This window comes from Mercenaria mercenaria, chromosome 16, assembly GCF_021730395.1.
Source record: "Mercenaria mercenaria strain notata chromosome 16, MADL_Memer_1, whole genome shotgun sequence".
Taxonomy (NCBI): Eukaryota; Metazoa; Mollusca; class Bivalvia; order Venerida; family Veneridae; genus Mercenaria; species Mercenaria mercenaria.
The window spans coordinates 12,537,687-12,559,624 of NC_069376.1; the positions used below are offsets into that span (position 1 = coordinate 12,537,687).

The 21,938-nt window shown below is 36.0% G+C and overlaps 1 long non-coding RNA gene across 15 annotated transcripts in view; it reads left to right on the plus strand.

Moving 5' to 3' along the window:
- LOC123539735 (uncharacterized) overlaps positions 1-21,938 on the plus strand; it is a 41,286-nt gene that overhangs the window by 17,029 nt on the left and 2,319 nt on the right. For 8 of the 15 annotated variants that reach the window (XR_008367722.1, XR_008367731.1, XR_008367725.1 and 5 more), the window contains 7 exons: positions 598-738; positions 1,088-1,229; positions 8,184-8,317; positions 11,943-12,075; positions 14,481-14,572; positions 16,992-17,107; positions 21,123-21,204. This is a non-coding gene — a long non-coding RNA (uncharacterized LOC123539735). Of the gene's footprint in view, positions 1-597; positions 739-1,087; positions 1,230-8,183; positions 8,318-11,942; positions 12,076-14,480; positions 14,573-16,991; positions 17,170-21,122; positions 21,238-21,938 lie in introns of all 15 variants that reach the window. The other 7 variants (XR_008367732.1, XR_008367734.1, XR_008367726.1 and 4 more) reach the window with 6 other exon arrangements.

The window sequence follows — 21,938 nt, forward strand, 5'->3', positions numbered from 1 at the left end:
CTTCCTCTTTCTATCATTTGTCCCTCTACCCTTACAATGCTGGACACAATTGATTCTGTCTTAGCAATTAGTGCGGATCATGATCAGCCTACACCATCCTTGCAGTCTGATCAAGATCTGCTCTGTTCGCCATTCAGTCAATATCTTTTTGGTAAACATCCCTATTAATAAACAGTTAATGATACTGTCCAAATTGAAAGATAGACAAGTGCACGATAGAAATTTAGCAGGGTAAAAATAATTTAAGAGTATCCGTAAACATACTCATTTTTCCTTTCTGTTCAACAAATTTACATTACATGCATTGATTTTGTAATTATTCAGATATGCAAAATAATGGGAAATTAATTTCAAGGAAAATCAAAGTGACATAAATTTTGAACGCCAGTTATTTTAGGTATTTTTTTCTTGTTTAGTCTAAACCTTTTACTTACAGACATAGATTCGCTTCCGAATATCATTGCATGAAATTTCATAAAAAGAAACTTAGTTAAAGTTACAAGTTAGGAGTTTTAGATGATTATCTTTAAATTGTAAAATTGCTTCTCATAATATATTTCTTTCTAAACACTTTGAAAAGTGTCTCTTCTTTTGTAGTGTGAAGTAACAGTAAAGCAGAATGGCTACAGACAATTAGTTCAGAATTGAAGAAGAGATGCAGGTCTTTGTTCTATATGGTGTATGAGGGAACCATGGTGGAAATTTGGATTTCATGGCAGTCATAGAAATATCTAATAAGTAACCAGATAATTTTTGTTAAGAATAATTTACCACTTAAAAACTGCATTTAGAGTTACATAAAGCTATAGATATAATACTTTAAAAAGCAGCAACAAATGTCTAATCTTCTATAAAACAGATTTTACAATCGAAGGGAGCTAACTCAGTTTAAAAAATACATACTAAAATGCCCTAGCTTTCATAGAAATTTTCACTTAAAGAATCTTACCAAGTTTCTAGTTTTGGATTGAGTATGACTACACTGGTATTTTAAGAATTGATGGATGCTTCCATAATTACAGTAAATGAAGCATTATATTTTCATACCAATTAACCACTACCATACCGTATAATATTATCTCTACAGGTCTGTTCTACAGTGATGTGTGTACCAGTCTGTCAGACTTTTACCTGTCTGTCCAGTCGACAAATTCGCAATAGATGCGTAGATTCTCAAACAATTTGGCAGAGTTTTCACAGTTACTACGACAGATTGCAAAAAATGTTTGGTAAGTTTTAGTCGACTATACAAAGTGTAGAGAACTGTCTTACTCAGCGTCCTTCTGTGTATGCACTTTGGTAAAAGTTTTGATGCATTTCCTCTTTATCACTATAATTACTTGATGGATTTGTTTCAATTTTTAAATGGTGTTTGCTCATCACCACTCACACCGCAAGGGCCATAACTCTCACATCAATATTTCACGAATAATCCCCCTTTTACTTAGAACGTTTTGATCCACTTTCACTCTATCTCAGGTATTACTAAATAGATTTGAATCAAACTTGAAATAGTAATTCTACCTTATCATCCATATCTTTTGACAGTCAAGGTCCATAACTCTGGTACCAATATTTCCTGAATTATGCCCCCTTTTACTTAGAATTTAAGGTTAGATTTTTGATCCACTTTCACTCTATCTCAGGTATTACTAAATAGATTTGAATCAAACTTGAAATAGTAATTCTACCTTATCACCCATATATTTTGACAGTCAAGGTCCATAACTCTGGTACCAATATTTCCTGAATTATGCCCCCTTTTTCTTAGAATTTAAGGTTAGATTTTTGATGCATTTTCACTCTATCTCAGGTATTACTAAATGGATTTGATTCAAACTTAAAATAGTTATTCAACATCATCACTTATATCATATGACACAAGGGCCATAACACTTGCCACAATATTTCATGAATTATACCCCTTTTTATTATGTATTTCAGATTCAAAGTTTTGATGCTCTCAGAGCTCCAGATAAGATTTTAGCTTAAAGGGTATTTTACCACCTAGTTTTTTTTTTCTCAAAGGGTATTTTACTCCTAGATATTTTTTCAAAGCGTATTTTAGATTTTCTAAATAATCTTTCAGTATTTGAAATCATTTACAGGGTAATAATAATAACTGTTTGTATCATTTTCTGAAAATCATGTGCTCTGCTGATGTGCCTTTGTCGACCAATGCTGTTTTCCTGAATATTCTTGAGCCTTCATTCAAATAGTTTTAACATTTTGGTAACTGTATACATTACATCTTACACTACATCTTAATTTCAGTTACTGTATGAGACAGCATTTATGTTTGTTGTACTCGATTACAAAAAAGATGTGCTTGATTTACGATAAAATTGGATTACACACTTAAATCGAGTAATCTATGTATCCCATTTTTTTCAATGTGTACCAGTACCATAGGTTTGATTTTAATTGCGTTTTTCGTAATTTCAAAACGTATATATGCAAATACGCATCTTATCTGGAGTTCTGATGCCTTTTCACTCTGTCTCAGATATTACTGAATTGATTTGATTCAAACTTAAAATTAGTTGTTCCACCTTATCACCCACATCATATGACACAAGATCCATGTCTCTGATACATATGGACCAATATTTCATGAAATATGCCCCCCCCTTTTTAGCTCACCTGAGCACAAAGTGCTCAAAGGTGAGCTTTTGTGATCATTTGTGTACGGCGGTGTCCGGCCGTTGTCAACAATTTGACTGTTAACACTTTAGAGGTCACATTTTTGGCCCAATCTTAATGAAACTTAGAATGTTACCCTTAATAAAATCTTGGACGAGTTCGTTATTGGGTTACCTGGGGTCAAGAACTAGGTCATTAGGTCTAATCAAAGTAAAAGCTTGTTAACACTCTAGAGGTCACAATTTTGGCCCAGTTTTAATGAAACTTGGTCAGAATGTTACCCTCAATAAAATCTTGGACGAGTTTGATATAAGGTCATCTGGGGTCAAAAACTAGGTCACCAGGTCAAATCAAAGGAAAAGCTTGTTAACACTGTAGAGGCCACATTTATGACTATATCTTCATGAAATTTGGTCAGAATGTTAATATTGATGATCTTAAGGTCCAGTTCGAATCTGGGTTATGTAGGATCAAAAATTAGGTCACCAGGTCAAATCAAAGAAAAAGCTAGTTAACACTTTAGAAGGCCACATTTATGACTATATCTTAATGAAACTTAGTCAGATTGTTAAACTTGATGATCTTTAGGTCAAGTTTGAATCTGGGTCGTGTTGGGTCAAAAACTAGGTCACAGGGTCAAATCAAAGGAAAAGCTAGTTAACTCTTTAGAGGCCACATTTATGACCATATCTTAATGAAACTTGGTCAGAATGTTAATCTTGATGATCTTTAGGTCAATAGGTCAGGTGAGCGGTACAGGGCCTTCTTGGCCCTCTTGTACAAAGAATTTCAGGTTAATTTTGATGCATTTTCTCAACATCTCAGTTATAACTAAAAGGAATTGATTCAAACTTGAAGTTGTTATTACAGTCATAACCCATATAATATGACACAAGGTGCAGAAATCACTCTTTCACCAATATTTCATGATTATCCCCCTTTTTGCTTAGAATTATATATATGTAATGTTTTGATACACTTTATCTTTACCTCTCTTATTAATACTTTTGACACAGACTCAAGCTACTGTCCAATATCTTTATTCTTTTTGGAGTCATTAAACAGCTCCAGCTTCCTCAGATGCAGCCAGTTTTACTATCTAGTTTTACTATCCAGTTTCCCAGTCCAGTTTCACTATCCAGTTTCCCTATCATTGTGAGCTTATAGGATCATTGGTGGTCTTTCATCCATATATCATCCAAAATTTCTCTATCTCCTTTTAACCATTATGCCTATTTCAACCAAACTTCACAGGATTGTTTCTTTGCTTTGGAGGTCTTATTTCAGATTTCAAGACTTTCATTATACTGAGTAGCAGAATTCTTGTTGCAATGGCAGCTAAAAGGAGAAATGTTATTATAATATACTTCATAGAAAACATTTTAAAATACTATCCTCGAAATTTTCCTTGGGTGATCTATACGAAAAAACCCCCCAAAAAACAACAAACAAACAAAAACATAGGTCCAGGCTAATGTTCCTAATATAGTTAGATCTTTTCTGAAACTGTTTGTCCAGTTTTAAAATAATTACACAGAAGTTTTCCTTATGTTACCATTTCCCAAATTCCTTCAGATCATTCTTTTGCATTAAAAAAATGGGTGTGGAGTGGGGGAGGGGTGTAGGTTAGTTTTCCCAGTATTGATGTATAGAAAACTTTGAGAATCTTAGCTTTGAAACATCTGGCTTGATTTGAAAATAATTTCAAAGCAATGTTCCTTGTATGGCCATTCACCAAATACCTTCATATAATTTTGTTTCGTTAAAACTCATGACTGCCAGGAGGTGTGGCTAGTTTCTTATAAAGGCTGTACCTAAAATGATTAAAATTTTCTCCTTTTCTTAGTTCTTGGCTGACACTCTTCAAATTCCTTCACGCTATATTGATTTAAAAAAATATGGTTACCTGGCGTCATGGCTAGTTTTCTCTCTATGTCTTTAAATAAACATAATTATCTTCTCCTAAGCATCTAGCTCGATTTCAAAGTAATATGGCTGCAAAATTTCTTGTTTTGTTTAAAGAATAAGACTGCCAGGGATGGGGCAAGTTTTCCTTATATGGAAAATTGTAAAGCTGCGAAAAGTACTTCTTTGATTAGAAAATAATTTCACTACAATTTTCTGTGGGTGATCCTGTATCAGATTCCTTCAAGCCACATTAATTTGTTAGTTTTCTCTATGTGACTGTGTGAAGAACTTTAATTCAAAATCTCTTCTGAAACTGCTGACCAGAATTCAAAATAATGAGGACAACAATGACTATAATATAGTGTACCCGCCCACTTAGCTCAGTAGTTAGAGCGTCGGTCTACGGATCGCGGGGTAGTGAGTTTGATCCTCGGGCGGGGCATATGTTCTCCGTGACTATTTGATAAACGGCATTGTGTCTGAAATCATTAGTCCTCCACCTCTGATTCATGTGGGGAAGTTGGCAGTTACTTGTTGAAAACAGGTTTGTACTGGTACAGAATCCAGGAACACTGGTTAGGTTAACTGCCCGCCGTTTACATGACTGAAATACTGTTGAAAAATGGTGTTAAACCCAAAACAAACCAAATGTTCAAGAATGTATACGATAAAAGATTACGTATACAGAAGAAGACATAAGTAAACAGTAACACTGCATACAGAAGAAGACATAAGTAAACAGTAACACTGCATACAGAAGAAGACATAAGTAAACAGTAACACTGCATACAGAAGAAGACATAAGTAAACAGTAACACTGCATACAGAAGAAGGCATAAGTAAACAGTAACACTGCATACAGAAGACATAAATAAACAGTAACACTGCATACAGAAGAAGGCATAAGTAAACAGTAACACTGCATACAGAAGAAGGCATAAGTAAACAGTAACACTGCATACAGAAGAAGACATAAATAAACAGTAACACTGCATACAGAATAAGACATAAGTAAACAGTAACACTGCATACAGAAGAAGGCATAAGTAAACAGTAACACTGCATACAGAATAAGACATAAATAAACAGTAACACTGCATACAGAAGACATAAATAAACAGTAACGCTGCATACAGAAGAAGATATAAAAAAACAGTAACGCTGCATACAGAAGAAGGCATAAATAAACAGTAACACTGCATACAGAAGAAGACATAAATAAACAGTAACACTGCATACAGAAGAAGGCATAAATAAACAGTAACACTGCATACAGAAGAAGACATAAATAAACAGTAACACTGCATACAGAATAAGACATAAGTAAACAGTAACACTGCATACAGAAGAAGGCATAAGTAAACAGTAACACTGCATACAGAATAAGACATAAATAAACAGTAACACTGCATACAGAAGACATAAATAAACAGTAACGCTGCATACAGAAGAAGATATAAAAAAACAGTAACGCTGCATACAGAAGAAGGCATAAATAAACAGTAACACTGCATACAGAAGAAGACATAAATAAACAGTAACACTGCATACAGAAGAAGGCATAAATAAACAGTAACACTGCATACAGAAGAAGGCATAAATAAACAGTAACACTGCATACAGAAGAAGGCATAAATAAACAGTAACACTGCATACAGAAGAAGACATAAATAAACAGTAACACTGCATACAGAAGAAGGCATAAATAAACAGTAACACTGCATAGACATGACACACCTTGATAAACAATTCCTGAAAGTGAATGAAAGTAATCAGTACCAGACTCATATGACTGTTGTAGTTTGTTGCCCGCTGGACAACCACCATTTTTATCTTCACTATATGGAGAATATGGGATGCTATATTCTACTCACCAACACCATTTTTATCTTCACTATATGGAGAATATGGGATGCTATATTCTACTCACCAACACCATTTTTATCTTCACTATATGGAGAATATGGGATGCTCTATTCTACTCACCCACACCATTTTTATCTTCACTATATGGAGAATATGGGATGCTGTATTCTACTCACCGACACCATTTTTATCTTCACTATATGGAGAATATGGGATGCTATATTCTACTCACCGACACCATTTTTATCTTCACTATATGGAGAATATGGGATGCTATATTCTACTCACCGCAGTATCAGCTTGAGTTTTCTTGGTTAAAGTTTTCGGCAAATTTTGTTTTTCTTTGTCACTATTGCTTATATCTTATTTGAACTTCACATTAACATTGTTTAGCATGCAAACAAGGTATGTGCACAGGCTGTGCCAAAATAGGCACAAGATCACAGTAACTTGCCCTTGGTTGACCACAATAAGGAAGTTGTAACATAGAAAATAGTTCCTCTGTTTGATGGTGTATACAAAAATACATTGGTGAATTTTTAGTGGCAAACCTGCAATTAATGAATAGCATAATTTAATAGAGGAGATATAGAATAATAGGTACATGTACAATTTGACAGAATGAGAATGTCAGAATATGCATAACATGACTTTTTGATAAGTTTTTGCCAGTTTCGCCTGTTTGCGACCATCTAGAGAGTATTCTTCATACGCATGTGATTTGGTTCAAAATGGTTGAAAAAAGAGCCATTCAAACCCCATGTTTATTGTGGCTGGATTTTTTTCTCTTGAATAGTTCTGTTGAGTTCAGGTATTTCGAGGGGTTGGAATGCATGCAAAATTGCATTAGTGTCCATTGCCTATATAGAACATATAGTAAAAGTAACTTAGGTCTTAGGCCTGATTTAATGGAAAAATTCAGAAAGTAAATTGTCAATATTTTTGTTATTTTGCAATCTACATGGCTGGAATTTTGATGCTGAATGGCTGGTAGGCATAGAAATCTGAATATTACTTGAATTAATTATTACAATCATTGCTGAAATTGCTTCAGTTTGAGTAAAAACTATACATGCACTTGAAAAATGTGAAAATCCTACTTTCAGCATGTACAGTTCACATATTTTTGAAAATTTTCTAATTTTGCAGGTTTTCATGCATAAAATGCATTTGTATAAGTTCTATGTTTGTGGAAAACAAAATGGTGTATTACAAATGCTGCCATGGATTTTTAGAAATTTGAGCTGCGGCCGAGGAAATCTGATCTAGAGTCGGATATTACATATGAGCCATGCAGGCTGGTCAGGATCCATGCTGTTTGCTTTTAAAGCCTATTGCAATTAGAGAAACCATTAGCGAACAGCATGGATTCTGACCAGACTGCACGGATGCGCAGGCTGGTCTGGATCCATGCTGGTCGCAAAGCCACTATGTTGGTTTTCCAATGGCACGGCTCATATATATTTCTATTCTTGTTTACATTAAATTGCTCTTTTGGATACTTGAATTTACACAGTACACACAGTCTGAATAGAGAAATATGTGTAATCATAATCTGTGCAAGAAAAATCAGTTTACGGACTTGAAATTGAACAGATCAGGCCTGAAATTGGCATATTTCAATAGATTTTGAAGGCAAACAGGCAGATTTTCACACACTAGACTTGAATATTGGTTTCCTTAAATGCTTAATTGAGCATAAGTCTTCATATTTGAGGTCCTGAATTGTATGTTTACTTATTTTGTTGGATTTCTTATATTTTCAGTACCCAAAACCCTGAAATGAGAGCGCTTGAACAATGTGAAGTTTGTCGCATAGAAGGGGATTGACCGCCTTTGTGTATATAAGTCTACAACTTCTCAGATTTGACTGAAGACAATTGTTTGGTGTTGTGAATATGTAAATAATTCCTTTGTAAATATTTTTAATAAAAATCAGGTACTTTTCCGTGATACTGTAAAATTTAATAGACTTCGTTTAAATTGCAACGGCAATTGAAAGAAAGGTAGAAATTAGAATTATAGTGGAATAACATTATTTCAGCCAGTTTTACCATAATGACTACATTCTGAAGCATGTGTGGTAGTGAGATTACATTAGTAATCTGTTACTTTGAAATTGGACAGGACTTTGTTCATAATAATTGGTACAGTATTGTAAGCTGTATTCCAAGTGAGAATGATTAGGTCAGATTGCAGTTAATTATTAGCTACAATCTGACCTAATAATTCTCACTTGGAATACAGCTTACTGTACTAAATTTTACCTGAAAACAGTTAACATTGCTTCAGATCTGGAAGTCAGTAAAGGAAGCAATTTGAACAGACATTGTAATTGATACTTTTGTTATTCAAAGTGTTTGTTATGACACATTTTACATACGTAAGACTTGATTTTTAGCTCACCTGTCACAAAGTGACAAGGTGAGCTTTTGTGATCGCGCGGTGTCCTTCGTGCGTCAGTGCGTCCGTGCGTCCGTAAACTTTTGCTTGTGACCACTCTAGAGGTCACATTTTTTTGTGGGATCTTTATGAAAGTTGGTCAGAATGTTCATCTTGATAATATCTAGGCCAAGTTCGAAACTGGGTCACGTGCGGTCAAAAACTAGGTCAGAAGGTCTAAAAATAGAAAAACCTTGTGACCTCTCTAGAGGCCATATATTTCATAAGATCTTCATGAAAATTGGTCAGAATGTTCACCTTGATGATATCTAGGTCAAGTTCGAAAGTGGGTTACGTGGCCTCAAAAACTAGGTCAGTAGGTCAAATAATAGAAAAACCTTGTGACCTCTCTAGAGGCCATATTTTTCATGGAATCTGTATGAAAGTTGGTCTGAATGTTCATCTTGATGATATCTAGGTTAAGTTCGAAAGTGGGTCACGTGCGGTCAAAAACTAGGTCAGTAGGTCTAAAAATAGAAAAATCTTGTGACCTCTCTAGAGGCCATACTTGTAAATGGATCTTCATAAAAATTGGTCAGAATGTTCACCTTGATGATATCTAGGTCAAGTTCGAAACTGGGTCACGTGCGGTCAAAAACTAGGTCAGTAGGTCTAAAAATAGAAAAACCTTATGACCTCTCTAGAGTCCATATATTTCATGAGATCTTCATGAAAATTGGTCAGAATGTTCATCTTGATGATATCTAGGTCAAGTTCGAAAGTGGGTCATGTGCCGTCAAAAACTAGGTCAGTAGGTCAAATAATAGAAAAACCTTGTGACCTCTTTAGAGGCCATATTTTTCATGGGATCTGTATGAAAGTTGGTCTGAATGTTCATCTTGATGATATCTAGGTCAAGTTTGAAAGTGGGTCACGTGCCTTCAAAAACTAGGTCAGTAGGTCAAATAATAGAAAAACCTTGTGACCTCTCTAGAGGCCATATTTTTCATGGGATCTGTATGAAAGCTGGTCTGAATGTTCATCTTGATGATATCTAGGTCAAGTTTGAAACAGGGTCATGTGCTGTAAAAAACTAGGTCAGTAGGTCTAAAAATAGAAAAACCTTGTGACCTCTCTAGAGGCCATACTTGTGAATGGATCTCCATAAAAATTAGTCAGAATGTTCATCTTGATGATATCTAGGTCAAGTTTGAAACTGGGTCACGTGCCATCAAAAAGTAGGTCAGTAGGTCAAATAATGAAAAAACGTTGTGACCTCTCTAGAGGCCATTTTTTTCATGGGATCTGTATGAAAGTTGGTCTGAATGTTTATCTTGATGATATATAGGTCAAGTTTGAAACTGGGTCAACTGTGATCAAAAAGTAGGTCAGTAGGTCTTAAAATAGAAAAACCTTGTGACCTCTCTAGAGGCCATACCCTTGAATGGATCTTCATGAAAATTGGTCAGAATGTTCACCTTGATGATATCTAGGTCAAGTTTGAAACTGGGTCACGTGCCATAAAAAACTAGGTCAGTAGGTCAAATAATAAAAAAACCTTGTGACCTCTCTAGAGGCCATACTTTTCATGGGATCTGTATGAAAGTTGGTCTGATGTTCATCTTGATGATATCTAGGTCAGGTTTGAAACTGGGTCAACTGCGGTCAAAAACTAGGCATTAGGTCTAAAATTAGAAAATCTTTTGACCTCTCTAGAGGCCATATTTTTCAATGGATCTTCATGAAAATTGATCTGAATGTTCACCTTGATGATATCTAGGTCAGTTTCGAAAACTGGGTCACATGCGGTCAAAAACTAGGCCAGTAGGTATAATAAAAATAGAAAAACCTTGTGACCTCTCTAGAAGCCATATTTTTCATGAGATCTTCATGAAAATTAGTGAGAATGTTCACCTTGATGATATCTAGATAAAGTTCAAAACAGGGTCACGTACCTTCGAAAACTAGGTCAATAGGTCAAATAATAGAAAAACCTTGTGACCTCTCTAGAGACCATATTTTTCAATGGATCTTCATGAAAATTGGTCAGAATTTTTATCTTGATAATATCTAGGTCAAGTTCAAAACTGGGCCACATGAGCTCAAAAACTAGGTCACTATGTCAAATAATAGAAAAAACATTGTCATACTCAAAACTGGGTCATGTGGGAAGAGGTGAGCGATTCAGGACCATCATGGTCCTCTTGTTAAGTTTTATATTACATTATGACAGTTTCAGTATGGGGAAAGGGGATTGAGATGTAAATGTTCACAGAAAAGTTGCTTAGAGGGACACATTTCTACATTTCACACTTTCTTTGCAGTCATATTGTTTTGAAATATATTTTGCACATACATGCAGTCATTTAAACTGAATAAGTATTCAATCTGAGATATTATGACTAGCTTGAGTCATATTTCGGATATGGTTTGGCTGCAGGCTTTCCAATCACACAGAAGATACTGGTTCTATCACAAGAAGGGTCACATCAATTGATATTAGTCACTGGAAAAATTTGAAGAACCAGTTGTAGATTCTCAGGGGTATTTGCAGAAATTTAGCCAGTTTGGAACATTCAGCAGGCAGTGATGTACATTAAATTCATTCTTTATATAGATCTGGGCTGTTTTTTGCCAGAAAGCTCCGCTGTGATACGCAACTTAAATTTCACCTTTACACCAGGGATTTCTTTATTATCACTAAGTCTTTCATCACTAAGTCTTGTTTCACTTGGTCATAATGGCTGACTGGTTTTGTGTAATTTCACCTTAACAGCAGGGATTTCTTTATTATCACTAAGTCTTTCATCACTTGTTTCACTTAGTCATAATGGCTGTCTGGTTTTGTGTAATTTCACCTTAACAGCAGGGATTTCTTTATTATCACTAAGTCTTTCATCACTTGTTTCACTTAGTCCAGCTCTGCTATCAGTCACAGACAGAACAAAATTGAAAACTGGAAAAGCAACTTTTTGAACATTAAATGTTTTAACACAACATCACATCACACAATGGAAACAGTTGCTACAATGCACAATTCTGATAGATCTATAACACTGAGATATGTCTTAATATATGCTTTGCATTAAAAAACATAATTATCTTGTATGTACATCATGTGAGGAAATATTCTTCTTTTGCAGAGAAATATATGAGGTAGGGCAGTTTTCCATAAACACAACAAGAAGTTCACATTTGTTGCACAGATTTGTGTCTCTCATGTGTGGAGTTGAAGGAATTGTTATAGGAAAAGTCTACAGAATATGTAAGGATATGGTATGTTCCTGCTGAAAAAAATTATGTAAACGAATCAATATTATAGGTTTGACTGTACAAAGTATATGGAGAGTTATTCTTGTCTCTCTGACACAGGCTTTCATGTCTTCAGTTTAAATGCTAAACGTTTCCTGAACTTATACTTCGTCTGTGTTATTACTTGATGGCTTTATTCACTGAAATTCGTTATTCCTCATAACCCAAACAAAAAAAAGGCCCAATAAACACTTTCAATAAACACCACTAAAACCATGATCCGCAAGCGAGTTGTTAATCCAATAAACACCATCAAAACCGTGTTCGAATTTCACATGCAAATGAGCTAATGGATCGCTAATTAGCATAAATATGTCATTTAACAACACGCTAATGGAGCGCACAATAGATCGTATAATGGATCGCTAAACGGATCGCTTAATGGAACGCATATATAATAGATCGCTTAATAGATCACTCAATGGAATGCGTTTCATCAAACTGATAAATTCCTAACTAGAGGCTGTATTTAATTGAAACCTGATGCATTCAGTTTTGGCAAATCGTTTATGTGACTGGGTATATAATATAGCCTGGATTTGCAGAGATATGCAGTAACTGTTGAAAAGGTTTTTCTGTTAAAATTATTCAAATATTACGGTTATTTGTTAAATAATGTATATAGCAATCATTCAACATTTTCATGATCATTTGGATGCAGTTTTATACAAATCATTTGATAAATCCTGCAGCTAACAGAAATTCCATCTTAAATTTTGTGAAATATGGATATAGTCAAAGAGAAACATATATTTATTAACTAGTTTCAATATAAGAAAGTAATATACAGGTCATTAGAATCAGCATTTCAAAAATTAACACATGCATCATATGAAACTAAGACCATAAATTTCGTATCAGTCTTTCCTCAGTCATGCCCTCAATTAAATAAATTTTCGGGTTGAAGTTTTGATAATTTTTTTTCACATTAATAATGCTTTGAAGTGCGGTGTAATTGATCCTGTTTTATGAATTATATGGATAACCAAACACCTACATGTACATGTAGCTTTTAAGATTAAGAAGAGGCAAAAAGTAAATAGTATCCGATTCATGTCTGATCCATAACTACCATTCTTCAAGGGATTTTTAAATTGATTGGCATAAATTTTCACAGTAATGGGGCAATGAGTCATGTGCAAGACTCAGACCCCAAGCACCAAGGACAAGGTCACACTTAGAGGTTCAGTGTTCTCATTGCATATTTCTTTTCCAGTCATCCATAAGGGATTTTCAAATTACCTGGCACAAATGTTCCATTTAATAAGTTGATGTGTCACTCTGTAGCCCAACATCCCTAGCTCAAAGGTCAATGTCACAGATAGAGGTCAAAGGTTAACTTGGTCCTTTTCTTGTCCAGTCCATTGCTCTGCCATTTATAAAGGAATTTTAAAGTTATTTGGTACAAATTTTCCCTATCATGTCGTTGATGTGTCATATGCAAGATCCAGACCTGTAGGTCAAAGGTCAAGTTCACACATAGAGGTCAAAGGTTAACACGGTCTTGCTTCTTGTCCTGTCCATTGCTCTGCCATTTGTCAAGGAATTTTAAAATCACTTAGCACAAATATACCTCATTAAGAGGCAATGTGTCATGTGCAAGACCAGGCCCGTTTCAACGGTCAAGGTCACAGTTAGATGTTAACTTGACTTAAACAGTCACAAAAACAAATTATTTTGTTGCATGTAAGACTGACATCTAATGCAAGGTCAATGTCACCTATTGGGATTTTTGGTAATTTTGTCTGCTCTGTAACTTTTTGATGCAGTGGTGTTGGTATAAATATTCACCATTACAAGACATGGTGTCATATACAAATTTGAGGTCACAGGCACCCCATTTAATTTCTTTTTTCTGTTCATTAAATTACTTCCCTTTTTATGATAAAGTACAATACATATGTATTTATATCAGTTTTCCCAGTAATTTAAAAATGAAAGTAAGATCATTTGTATTGATAGACTGTTTAGTACAGTATAAACGTCATGTATTTCACTTGTTTATTAATTACCTCTCTTTAATATGACAAAATGTTTCATTTTATTTTAATTAATTCCCTTTTTATTTAAAGATAAAGGCAGTAAACCATTACAATGCTATATATAGCATTTGAAAGCATTCACAAATTTATAGATTTCCAGACATTTTCAAACTACATAAAGTCTGTGTGAATTTTCTGATATTTAGTTTTGATTTACGTACATCTATAGTATAGAAGAAGACATTGTGATTTCATGCAATATGTTTTGTGAAAAATGTCCCTAAGCCAGGGACGTCTGCTACAAAATTTTGTTGTTTTCTACAAGTAACTGATAACTTCTTCACATTATCTAGAGAGTAAACTTAACCTTGATGTTTTGCCGTACAGATAGCCAAACATCTTCCCCAAGATTCCATGCAGCAACCTTCTGATAGAAAGATGTACCTGTCGTGCAAAGGTATAAGCTGGCTTGGTAACAGGTATATTAGTTCATATAAAACTGATAAAAATAACACATAAACCTTATATGCATGTATAATGTTTGAGCTCACCTTTGCTCAGGTGAGTTTTTGTGATTGCTCAATGTCCAGCATCCATTGTCAGTCTGTCTGTCAACATTTAGCTTGTGTATGCGATAGAGGCAGTATTTTTCAACCGATCTTCATGAAATTTTGTCAGAATGAATACCTTGTCAGAGCTCCAGATAAGGTTTTGTGCAATTAGTAACGGTACTACCAGATTTTCTGTGAAATTCGTAACGGTACTACCTGATATTTTGTGAAATTAGTAATGGTAGTTCCAGATAACAGACAAAAATAAGAATAAGTCATATCATTGGTGAAAAGTATCTACTCGAATAAAAACTGAAAGTAAAACTGTGTAAACTAAAATTACATATATTCAAATCAATTCATCGGTGGAAGTCAGTTAGAGTTAACATAATAATACATTACATGTCATTCTTTTACCATATATGACAAAAAATATGTACAATATTCTAATTAATCTCACGTTTTTAAAACATTGTGTTTTTTTTGCTCTCTGACATGCTGACAACTAAACAAAGTGTCAAATACGTAACCGCAGCGCCAGTTGGCTGAACACAATTGACTGCAGTGTATCGGATAATTTGATTCGCTTCACACTTCTCTGGAAAATCTCGCAAGTACCTGAAGTAGGCGGATCTTACATTATGCTACTGGCGTGTGTTTCGTGTATTCCACACTCATTTGACACTGTGCAAATTGTCAACAGTCAGGATAGCGTTGATTAGCGCAACTTGGCGCAGACATGCAATTCGGCTCGATCTTCCTTTGAAATTTGTAATACTGTTTAGATGTCGTACTGATACCACCACATTTTAAAATAAATTCGTATTGATATGGCCACATTTTAAAATAAATTCGTATCCGACCCCTATCAAATGCGTAATTACGAAAATACGGCCCTTATCTGGAGCTCTGCCTTGTTAAAATCTAGGCCAGGTTCGAAAATGGGTCATCTAGGGTAAAAAACTAGGTCTCTAGCTCAAGTGAAGAAAAACCTTGCGTATGAGATAAAGAATGTATTTTTCAATTGATCTTCATGAATTTTGGTCAGAATGTTAACCCTGGTGAAATCTAGGCTAAGTTTGGAAATGGGTCATTTTGGGTCAAAAACTAGGTGACTAGGTCAAATCAAAGAAAAACCTTGTGTAAGTGATAAAGGCTGTATTTTTCAACTGATCTGACAGGGGGTTTCAGGTTTTACATAGACTTATATAGGAAAAATAACTTTAAAAATCTTCTTGCATGAAAACGCAAGGCCTAGGCTTTTAGTATGAAGTATGTTGCCTTTCCTAGTGTTTCTCTACAAGATCTATTCAAGTTATGTCCCTAGGGTGAAAAGAGGCCCTGGCCTGGGGGTACCAAGTTTAACATAGACTTATACGGTACATGTTTATGAAAATAAAGATCTTCTTGTCTGAAGTTCAAGGCCTGGCCTTTGTATTGGTTATGTAGCATTGCTGGTGAATCTCTAACAAGTTTGTTCAAATTATGGGTGAAAAGAGGCTCTACCCTGGGGGTCACTTTTTAAAATTATGAGTTATATAGGGAAAAATAATTCAAAAATTAACAGATCATATTTCCTAGGTTGTTTATTGATAACTACCTGATGACCCCAAGCAATTACAGATCACTTGACTGTGATCTTAACGTTCTGGCCTACTTTCTTGTTTTTGTTTTGTTTGTTCGTTTTGGGTTTAACGCCGTTTTTCAACAGTATTTCAGTCATGTAACAGCGGGCAGTTAACCTAACCAGTGTTCCTGGATTCTGTACCAGTACAAACCTGTTCTCCGCAAGTAACTGCCAACTTCCCCACATGAATCAGAGGTGGAGGACTAATGATTTCAGACACAATGTCGTTTATCAAATAGTCACGGAGAACATACGCCCCGCCCGAGGATCGAACTCACGACCCCGCGATCCGTCTTTCTTGTTTTTAAAGATACAGCCTTGAAATTTGGATGACATGTGCAGTTTTGCACACCGATCTTAAAACTGACTTTCAGTCACCATGAATGTGACCTACTGATCTACCTTCTTAATATTTTAGCATCAGTTTTCCATTTGAAACATATAGCTCATATTACTCAGGTGAGCGATCCAGGGTCAAATCAGATGAGCGTCTGCAACCGCAAGGCAGTGCTTTTGTATTAATATTGTCTAGAAATTATATCATTTTGCCAATGTGGAAAAAAAGGCACATATAAATCACAAACTTGGCTTCATGCATTATTGCCAGTAGCTTTAATGTTTCGAAGATGTCACATTTAATAAAGGGTGATAAATGTATATTGGATGTAATTCTGGCAGTTAAACTCTTCCTTGGTTATATCTTTTAAGATTGTCTTACAGGAAAAAGAAAAGGAAAATGGCCCCAGGAAAGACAAGATACAGCAGATACAAGTTGCTAAGGACAAGAATGTCTGTTATTCATGGAAACATCAGAGTTCAGCAGGTTCTTGAAACAGGTAATTTGCTAATCTGTCAATTAACAACATCATGGTATATGTTGGATGCATTAATTTTATCAGTAACAAATACAAATGTATAAGGCATTGAATCAACTTTTATTTCAGCTATATAAACTGTTATTATGTTCATACTGCAATATAACATAGTGTCCAAGGTACAAAATTATAAAGCTGAATTTAAGCTCAACTATTCAAAGAATAAGAAAGTCTAGTGTCTACATGTATATCTGTACTGGTTATTTTTAGCTCACCTGTCACAAAGTGACAAGGTGAGCTTTTGTGATCGCGCAGCGTCCGTCGTCCGTCGTCCGTCCGTGCGTCCGTTAGTGCGTAAACTTTTGCTTGTGACCACTCTAGAGGTCACATTTTTCATGGGATCTTTATGAAAGTTGATCAGAATGTTCATCTTGATGATATCTAGGTCAAGTTCGAAACTGGGTCACATGCGGTCAAAAACTAGGTCATTAGGTCTAAAAATAGAAAAACCTTGTGACCTCTCTAGAGGCCATATATTTCATAAGATCTTCATGAAAATTGGTCAGAATGTTCACCTTGATGATATCTAGGTCAAGTTCGAAACTGGGTCACGTGGGGTCAAAAACTAGGTTAGTAGGTCTAAAAATAGAAAAACCTTGTGACCTCTCTAGAGGCCATATTTTTCATGAGATCTTCATGAGTATTGGTCAGAATGTTCACCTTGATGATATCTAGGTCAAGTTCGAAACTGGGTTACGTGGGGTCAAAAACTAGGTCATTAGGTCTAAAAATAGAAAAACCTTGTGACCTCTATAGAGGCCATATTTCTCAATGGATCTTCATGAAAATTGGTCAGAATGTTCATCCTGATGATATCTAGGTCAAGTTCGAAACTGGGTCACGTGGGGTTAAAAACTAGGTCAGTAGATCTAAAAATAGAAAAACCTTGTGACCTCTCTAGAGGCCATATTTTTCATGAGATCTTCATGAATATTGGTCAGAATGTTCACCTTGATGATATCTAGGTCAAGTTCGAAACTGGGTCATGTGGGATCAAAAACTAGGTCAGTAGGTCTAAAAATAGAAAAACCTTGTGACCTCTCTAAAGGCCATATTTCTCAATGGATCTTCATGAATATTGGTCAGAATGTTCACCTTGATGATATCTAAGTCAAATTCGAAACTGGGTCATGTGGGATCAAAAACTAGATCAGTAGGTCTAAAAATAGAAAAACCTTGTGACCTCTCTAAAGGCCATATTTCTCAATGGATCTTCATGAAAATTGGTGAGAATGTTCAGCTTGATGATATCTAGGTCAGGTTTATAACTGGGTCATGTGCGGTCAAAAACTAGGTCAGTAGGTCGAAAAATAGAAAAACCTTGTGACCTCTCTAGAGGCCATATTTTTCACGAGATCTTCATGAAAATTGGTGAGAATGTTCACCTTGATGATATCTAGGTCAAGTTTAAAAGTGGGTCACGTGTGTTCAAAAACTAGGTCATTAGGTCAAATAATAGAAAAACCTTGTGACCTGTCTAGAGGCCATATTTTTCAATGGATCTTCATGAAAATTGGTCAGATTTTTTATCTTGATGATATCTAGGTCACATGTGCTCAAAAACTAGGTCACTTTGTCAAATAATAGAAATAATGACGTCATACTCAGTTCAACACTGGGTCATGTGGGGATAGGTGAGCGATTCAGGACCATCATGGTCCTCTTGTTTTATTAAGTTAGATATCTTCTATTCAATTGAAACATCTCAAATCACTTGTCCCTCATAGATGTAGGTTCGAGCCTCACTTAGGACCTTGAATTCTTCATGTGCCTGAGGAATTTATCAAGTTGGTTTACCAAAGGTCAGTGGTTCTACCCATGTGCCTGCTCGTGATGTTCTCCAACATCAAAGCTGGAAAGTCGCCATATGATATATAATTATGTCGGTGCAACGTTAAACACAACAAAATAGATAAATAAATAAATTGAAGCATGTTATACATGCTATTTAGTGTGACAAGTTTTTTTTAAGTGCAGAATTTCCAGAAATATGCCCGTGTTTAACTTAAAAAAGTAACATAACCTTACATGAATTTTAACAAAAGTTTTCCCCTTTAAGGTTGAAGGTTTGCATATACATTGCTCTCTCCAAAGACAATGCAAATATTGAACTGAAACATAACACAAGCTATTATGAGTCCCCTGTTTATGAGTGGTAGGGGCATATAAAGATTTGGTCTTGTCCGTGTTTCCGTCCGTCCAAAGTTCAAGACACACCTAGCTCTAAAAGTATTTGATATAAATTGATGAAACCTAGCATGAGTCTTTATCATGATAGGAACTTGCCCAGTGACTTTCTTTCTGCCATCATTACCTATTAACACTGGTATGAAGCACAGTGACTTTCTTGCTACCAGCTCTACCTGTTTACATTGTCGTGAAGCTCAGTGACTTTCTTGCTACAAGCTCTACCTGTGTACATTGTCCTGAAGTTCAGTGATTTTCTTGCTACCAGCTCTACCTGTGTACACTGTCGTGAAGCTCAGTGATTCTTGCTTCCAGTTCTACCTGTGTACACGGTCATGAAGCTCAGTGACTTTCTTGCTGCCAGCTCTACCTGTGTACACTGTCTTGAAGCCGAGTGACTTTCTTGCTACCAGCTGTACCTGTGTACAATGTCATGAAGCCTAGTGACTTTCTTGCTGCCAGCTCTACTTGTGTACACTGTCATGAAGCTCAGTGACTTTCTTGCTGCCAGCTCTACTTGTGTACACTGTCATGAAGCCCAGTGACTTTCTTGCGGCCAGCTCTACCTGTGTACACTGTCATGAAGCTTAGTGACTTTCTTGCTGCCAGCTCTACCAGTGTACACTGTCATGAAGCCCAGTGACTTTCTTGCTGCCAGCTCTACCTGTGTACACTGTCATGAAGCCCAGTGACTTTCTTGCTGCCAGCTCTTGCAGTGTCCACTGTCATGAAGCTCAGTGACTTTCTTGCTGCCAGCTCTACTTGTGTACACTGTCATGAAGCCTAGTGACTTTCTTGATTCCAGCTATACCAGTGTACACTGTCATGAAGCTCAGTGACTTTCTTGCTACCAGCTCTACCAGTGTACACTGTCATGAAGCCCAGTGACTTTCTTGCTGCCAGCTCTACTTGTGTACACTGTCATGAAGCCCAGTGACTTTCTTGCTGCCAGCTCTACTTGTGTACACTGTCATGAAGCCCAGTGACTTTCTTGCTGCCAGCTCTACTTGTGTACACTGTCATGAAGCTCAGTGACTTTCTTGCTGCCAGCTCTACCAGTGTACACTGTCATGAAGCTCAGTGACTTTCTTGCGGCCAGCTTTACCTGTGTACACTGTCATGAAGCCCAGTGACTTTCTTGCTGCCAGCTCTACCTGTGTACACTGTCATGAAGCCCATACCTGTGTACACTGTCGTGAAGCCCAGTGACTTTCTTGCTGCCAGCTCTACCAGTGTACACTGTCATGAAGCTCAGTGACTTTCTTGCAGTCAGCTTTACCTGTGTGCACTGTCATGAAGCCCAGTGACTTTCTTGCTGCCAGCTCTACTTGTGTACACTGTCATGAAGCTCAGTGACTTTCTTGTGGCCAGCTTTACCTGTGTACACTGTCATGAAGCTCAGTGACTTTCTTGATTCCAGCTCTTCCTGTGTACATTGTCATTATGCGGAGTGACTTCCTTGCTGCCAGCTTTACCTGTGTACATTGTCATGAAGCCCAGTGACTTTCTTGTGGCCAGCTTTACCTGTGCACTATGTAATAAAACCCAGTGGCTTTCTTGCTACCAGCTCTACCTGTGCACAATGTCATGAAGCCCAGTGACTTTCTTGAGGCCAGCTCTACACTGCCATATAATTAATAAATAATAATATTGATACTGATTATTGAGTTTTAATGTTAAAGTTCATAACATCTGCATAAAAAAATCAAGCTTTTTACTGTTTCTCCCACTTTCAGTAATAGGGTTTCACATATATAACATGTATATAACAATATTACAACATTTTCAGGCCATTTGAAACCAGAGACTACCGGTACATTTTTGGTGATCATTTGACCAAGCCAGTTGTGTTTTAACATGAGACAGGAAAAGTGAGTTTACATTTTGCTGGAACCTTGTTACAGGTATTTCTCTATTACAAAAGGAACTGAAGGCCTGGAAGACTGTTTATGCCTATATATAATCACTCTGCTTTATGTAGTAAGTTAGTTTGAAAAACGGCATTAAACCCCAAACAAACAAACAAACAAAGTTAATTCATCCTTGATAAACACTTGGTGTCTTGAGTTATCACTTTTAAACAGTTCAAGGGATTCCAATGAAACCTTACACAGATTTAAATCATGTTGAGAAATTATGTGCTATGTACATGAATCAGATTTTTACATCAAAAGTCAAGTGCAATTTTTGGGTTTTCATTTTTAGTTACGCTAATTCATTTTAGCTTATTTGTGATAGAATCTTCAAGCTTATTTGAACCACACTTGTGTCTACAGTATTGATGTCATAGTAGAGGATGTGGTCTTGACCCCATCTGATCTGAAACCTATGACCCCAGGTTCATCAACCGACACCTTAACCATTATACTACCATTCCCCCACCTCTTGTTTATTGATGACCTCTCTTGCTCGGCGATATATGACCATTTTGTGTAGATTCGCCGTAAAACCGAACTCACTCACTCACTGTTCAATCTACACATTACGATTTTCATTCTGGTGCTCTGCCTTTCACCAGTAGATGTCTGTGCACACCACACAAAAGGTTACAAAAATAATGTAAACATTTCATTTAAAAGTGTTTTTTTTTTTTGGCAGATTCAGT